The following is a 6993-nucleotide window of genomic DNA, read 5'->3' as shown; positions in this document are numbered from 1 at the left end:
GGTGCGGCGGTTCGGAGCTGCGGCCATAAGGTCTCCGGTGCCTGTCGCGGCGGCAATCCCCGAACACGGTGGTGGACACCGGAAGTAAGGGATGCCGTCAAGCTGAAGAAGGAGTTCTATCGGGCCTGGCTGGCTCATGGGACTCCTGAAGCAGCTGACAGGTACCGACGGGCCAAACGGAGCGCGGCTCTGGCAGTCGCCGCGGCAAAAACTCGGGCTTGGGAGGAGTTCGGTGAGGCCATGGAGGAAGACTTTCGGTCGGCCTCAAAGAGATTCTGGCAAACCGTCCGGCGACTCAGAAGGGGGAAGCGGTGTTCCACGAACACTGTTTACAGTGGAAGTGGTGCGCTGCTGACCTCAGCTGAGGATGTTCTCGGGCGGTGGAAGGAGTACTTTGAGGATCTCCTCAATCCCTCCGACACGCCTTCCGTAGAGGAAGCTGAGGCCGGGGACTCGGAGGGGGACTCGTCCATTACCCTGGCTGAAGTTGCTGAGGTAGTCAAAAAACTCCTCGGTGGCAAGGCTCCGGGGGTGGATGAGATCCGCCCCGAGTTTCTCAAGTCTCTGGATGTTGTGGGGCTGTCTTGGCTGACACGCCTCTGCAGCATCGCGTGGAGTTCGGGAACGGTGCCTCTGGACTGGCAGACCGGGGTGGTGGTCCCTCTTTTTAAGAAGGGGGACCGGAGATTGTGCTCCAACTACAGGGGGATCACACTCCTTAGCCTCCCTGGGAAAGTCTATGCCAGGGTACTGGAAAGGAGAATCCGACCGATAGTCGAACCTCGGATCCAGGAGGAGCAATGCGGTTTTCGCCCTGGCCGTGGAACACTGGACCAGCTCTATACCCTCACTAGGGTGCTGGAGGGTTCGTGGGAGTTTGCCCAACCAGTCCATATGTGTTTTGTGGACCTGGAGAAGGCATTCGACCGTGTCCCTCGTGGCATCCTGTGGGGGGTACTTCGGGATTATGGGGTTCGGGGCTCGTTGCTACGGGCTGTTCGTTCCCTGTATGACCGGAGCAGGAGCTTGGTTCGCATTGCCGGCAGTAAGTCAGACCTTTTCCCGGTGCATGTTGGACTCCGCCAGGGCTGCCCTTTGTCACCGATTCTGTTCATTATCTTTATGGACAGAATTTCTAGGCGCAGTCAGGGAACGGAGGGTGTCTGCTTTGGTGGCCGCGAGATCTCGTCTCTGCTTTTTGCGGACGATGTGGTCCTGTTGGCTTCATCAGATCAAGACTTGCAGCGTGCACTGGGGAGGTTTGCAGCCGAGTGCGAAGCGGCGGGGATGAGAATCAGCACCTCCAAATCCGAGGCCATGGTTCTCAGTCGGAAAAAGGTGGATTGCTCCCTCCGGGTTAGGGGGGAGTTGCTCCCTCAAGTGGAGGAGTTTAAGTATCTCGGGGTCTTGTTCACGAGTGAGGGAAAAATGGAGCGGCAGGTTGACAGGCGGATCGGTGCGGCGTCCGCAGTAATGCGGTCATTGTACCGGTCTGTTGTGGTGAAGAGGGAGCTGAGTCGTAAGGCGAAGCTCTCAATTTACCGGTCGATCTACGTTCCTACCCTCACCTATGGTCATGAACTCTGGATCATGACCGAAAGAATGAGATCGCGGATACAAGCGGCAGAAATGAGTTTCCTCCGCAGAGTGGCTGGGCGCACCCTTAGGGATAGGGTGAGGAGCTCAGTCACCCGGGAGGAGCTCGGAGTAGAGCCGCTGCTCCTCCGCATCGAGAGGAGCCAGTTGAGGTGGCTCGGGCATCTGTTCCGGATGCCTCCTGGACGCCTCCCTGGGGAGGTGTTCCGGGCTTGTCCCACTGGGAGGAGGCCTCGGGGCAGACCCAGGACACGTTGGAGAGACTATGTCTCCCGGCTGGCCTGGGAACGCCTTGGGGTTCCCCCAGAGGAACTGGAGGAGGTGTGCGGGGAGAGGGAAGTCTGGAGTACTCTGCTCGGACTGCTGCCCCCGCGACCCGGCCCCGGATAAAGCGGAGGAAGATGGATGGATGGATGGATGGATAGATCTTAATTATTATTTCATGTACATTTTGCCTGTCTTTTGCTGATGTTTGCACTTCTGTTCAGTAATCTAGATTTTAGCGTGCTGCATTTTACTTTGTCTTCTTTACCAAGCAGCCAATTCTCAAAGCAATGAAGGAATCAAAGAGCCATCAACAAGTATGATTTACCCATGGGTATTACCAAATCTGCCCATGCAAGCAAACTCATCTCACTGTTGACAGAATTATAACTCATGTCTAGATATAAAACACATTGGAAGCCAAAACACACACACACACACACACACACACACACACACACACACACACACACACACACACACACACACACACACACACACACACACACACACACACACACACACACACACACACACACACACACACACACACACACACACACACACACACACACACACACACACACATTTTCAGAACCGCTTGTCCCTCACGGGGTCACGGGAAACCGGAGCCTACCCGGCAACACAGGGCGTAAGGCCGGAGGGGGAAGGGGACACACCCAGGACGGGACGCCAGTCCATCGCAAGGCACCCCAAGCAGGACTCAAACCCCAGACCCACCAAAGAGCAGGACTGCGGTCCAACCCACTGCGCCACCGCATCCCCCGGAAGCCAAAACAAAAAAAAATAATCGTTTGTTTATTCATACATTTTGAGATTATTCTGTACAGTCTGCTGGTTGTAAAAAGGCATTATGCTTCCACTAGTATGCAGAGTAATTGGCATAACAGTGAATGAGTGTTTCTGTGCATTTCACAGCAGCTGGTACCAGGGTAAGCGGGTGTGTACTGCAGAGCATATCAGATCATATATGAGGGACGACAAAAAAGAGAATGCCTCCTGATTGCTTAAGGTTTGCAGTGCAGCACATCATACATACACGGCAGCCCCTAGGGCTAAAATAAATGCGTTTCCATGACAACTTAATGATGCTGTGTTGGCATCACTCAGAAACTCGGCAATACTTTTGTCTCACATTAATTCTTTTTTTTTCAGAGGAGCACTTTAGAAATATAGTTACTTGTGTCCACACATGTACCACTCCATCAGTACCAAGTCATAAAATAGCCTAATTCATTCTAATGATTGTTATGTTTAATGTGATCCAGAATGCTGCTTGAACATTGTTTGAATAGGCCAGGACTGAAAAACACAAGTCTCTGTAACGGAAAATTAATTATTGTAGTTCAGAATCTTATGCCTGCTTAGGGAAAACTCCTCCACAAGCCAAATCATCCACCCTCTCGTGTTCTGTGGTTGCATGGAACATGAAGATGCATGCAGTTGCAGGGTGATCAATGACATCACATCAAGTGCCCTTGAAGTATGGTGGTCTCCTGAGTCGCAGGTTCCTTAGTGTCTCCCCTTGTCTATCTGTCACATTGGTCTGTATGGGTGCCAGCTGGCTCTGTCTTGGTAAATTCTACTCACACCGTCTCTAACTTCTCATCACGTTATCCAGTTAGTTCCAGCTTATTCAAATCAAGTACCATTGGAACCACTCGAAGCTAAGCAATGTTATGATGGATGATTTAACACCTAGACGTTCTTAGTGGCACCTGGCAGTTCTACACCATCCATCCATCCATCCATCCATCCATCCATCCATCCATCCATCCATCCATCCATCCATTTCCAGTTATCACTTCTCCAACCAGCAGTAGCAGTGATCTACAGCCAATGAGAAGAAGAGTGCTGGATAAGGCTGGGTAATCACCCTGACTGGAGGCCCAGTCAGTCACAGACCAGATTGTGTTTTGTGTTTTTTTTCTACCGGTATCTTATTTTCCACACTCATTATAATTATTTTTACAATCTCTTCTCTTTAGTCTTTAAATATCCCTGTAGGGCATTTTTTTGGCATTATGCTCAGACCACGAGCAGTTATTTCAAGCTAATGTGATAACTCTTACTGCGCATTAACTGAAGAGATTTTCTAGAAATGGCACCTTTCATGGAAATTAGATGGAGGATAAGGAATGGAGGACATGTGGAGGGTACATAGAAAATTCTGCTGATCTGAAGTGAGGAAATAAACTACTCAAGCAGTGGATGGGAAGATCTCAGCAATTCAGTACTGCACGAAAATATTGGCTGGTATGTAGAAGTGCTGCGAGAGCAGATTTGCAGCCGAGTTGTCCCGCGTTGGAAAGCGTTTGCGATTAAACTGCACTCAGTCATTAGAAGGCCGAAACCCTTGGAGGGGGATTTAGCTGATGGAAGCCATGAAGGAGGGAGCTACAGTATCTGTAGTAAGTGTCTACTGTCCATATTGTGCCAGGAATATAGCAACAGTAATTTAGTAACAATAATAATTAAAAATTCTTCAAATTCTAACAGGCCTGCCTTGGATCATGTATGATTTGTGTTGTGATGGAAATCCCAGAGGAAAAAATCGTCCTGGAGAACTTCTGTATAACACTCTGAGTTTGTTGTTGTATTGCTATAGCTTTGGTGGCAGACGATGAGATGTATAAATTTTTGCTAAAGGTGAAAGGACTCCGCTCTGTGTTCACCAATGTCCCAACAGCTGCAGACATCAATGTCTCATTCATGTTATACCCGGAATGGATGGCTGGGTAAACCACTTCTGGGTGGTACAGTAGCATTACACCCCATGGAGCTGATTTTTTTTGACATGCATTCTTCTATTTATCTGTAAAGTACCCCCCTCATGAGACCTCAATAAATGCCCTTTTTGTTCCTCCATTTGAAATGAACCATGAAAAATTAGGCTCAATGGTGAGGACCTTAAGAATGGCTTAGCTTAGTTGGCTATGGATGATGGCTCTCCATCGAAAGAACAGTCTGTGCAAGTCATGCTCTGAAGACCAACTTCATGGGACTTTTTTTGACCAACCTGCATCACACTGGTACTGGTAGCTCTGGATAGCTTCAGGAAAGAGCACACTGGACCAAGAACAAGAAGACCATAATTAATCACTAACCATCAGGAATAGTGGTTTTATATCCCTTCTCATAGTCATGATAGGTTGCTTGAGCTCTTGGGCCGGAAGGAGGGACTTTCCTGAGTTTCCAGTAAAGTGACTGAAGACGACCTCTTTACCATGATTTGGTACAGAGTGTGCTATTGAGTAGCTGGGGAAAACATTAAATAAGGGGATATTGTTTTATACGTGAGCCCACTGCTGGAAAAGAAAGGCTAAGCTTTGGACAGAGCTTGATCATTGTCATGTTTAATCAGGTTTAATCTTAAAGATTCGTTCCCCCATGAGTTCAGCTCTTCTCATTTTTCAACCCCCACAACATGGAAACCCCCCATTATATTTGGCTGTGTTGGACATACTTGTGAGACTCGAAGGCCAGCTTGTTGAGATTTCACCGTGGACCCTGCGCTGAACAAGACTCCAAATAATCCAAGAGCCCATGCACCTATTGTGATGACTGTACTCCTCCTTCAGTCTTTGCAGAGATAAATATGTTGTAAATCGCATAGTACACACACATTTTCAGAACCGCTTGTCCCATACGGGGTCACGGGGAACCGGAGCCTACCCGGCAACACAGGGCGTAAGGCTGGAGAGAGGGAGGGAACACACCCAGGACGGGACGCCAGTCCGTCGCAAGGCACCCCAAGCGGGACTTGAACCCCAGACCCACTGGAGAGCAGGACTGCAGTCCAACCCACTGCGCCACCGCGCCCCACCTCAATCGCATAGTAAAGAGGTTTAAATATCATGTGACACTTGGACAATGGACCACATCTCAATTTTTTTTTAGTTTTGTAGAAACAGTCTGTTGTCATAGTGCTAGAAGATCTCAGTATTATTCATTTGTGCTTTTTCTTTAATTAAGCAATTTGGCATCTTTTTCCAGATGAAAGCAGCGAACGACTTCCAAGGACTTCAAGTGGTACCCCAAGGTGTTTAACCACTGTAATACTTGCTATAAATGGGTAAAATGGTTTTTATAATTTTATTTAGCCCTGTGCACAGTCTTCATGGTACCAAGAGGATTAAGGAAAAGGGCTACATAGGGTTCTAATTACAATCAAATGTATGGAAGGAGATTCTTCAGGGTCTCTTAAATCCGCCTACTCAACAGCTGCAGCTGTGGCAGCTTCCATTTTATTTTACGGCCTTCTTGTCCGAGGTAGTCAAACTGATTTGCATTAACATATTCTCCCCACCCCCCCCTTTAGTCGCATTCTGTGTAGGCCTTGTACGGAACAGGTCTGGAAGGGATGAGCTTCACAGAGTGTGTAGAAGTAGTGGAGGTTCTTTTATGAACACCTACTATAAAGAACCCCCTCTGTATGCTTCTGGACCTTATACATGTTGGGCCTGGACAGTCTTTGGACAAGGATCACGGGGAGAAGAATCGGAGTACATATGATGGACGGACTGGTTTCCACCTTCCTGAACCCCCACCCACCCAGAGAAAAGGCTCAGTCACAGTAGTCCAGGCCATCTTCAGAAGTGCTCCTCATTCACAGCTTCTGCCTGCTCAGCCTTCTCAGAGGACATGTTTATTTGGGCTGAAAGATTAAAGACTCGAAACCCAAAGTGATTTTTTCATAAAGCTGCTTGTTTGTTATTCTTGGGAATTTGCCACATGAATTCATGACTTTTAGACAGGAGCTGATCAAATCATGTAATATGATAATACAATAAGAGTAGGGTCTTAATATCTCAGGAGATTTGTATTTTTTCATGCTGAACAAGGCAAAGGTCAAGGTTGAGAATGGAGATACTTATATTATGTCATTTTGACATGGATGCTATCACATTCATGCATGAAATTATATTCTAACAAGATATTATTATGCTGGTTATTGTTCTTATTATGCTAACTGTGATTTGTGGCAACAAAACACACCCAGTTTTCGTAAAATGCTTTTTGGTTATTGGCAGAGAATCCATGAGAAATAAAATGTACAGTGTAATGCCTCCTAAGACCTTCTTGGATCAACTTCCCCCAAACTTATGTGGA

This window comes from Scleropages formosus, chromosome 17, assembly GCF_900964775.1.
Source record: "Scleropages formosus chromosome 17, fSclFor1.1, whole genome shotgun sequence".
NCBI lineage: Eukaryota > Metazoa > Chordata > Actinopteri > Osteoglossiformes > Osteoglossidae > Scleropages > Scleropages formosus.
The sequence above is the reverse complement of the archived record's forward strand: the minus strand, read 5'-3'. Positions refer to the sequence as shown.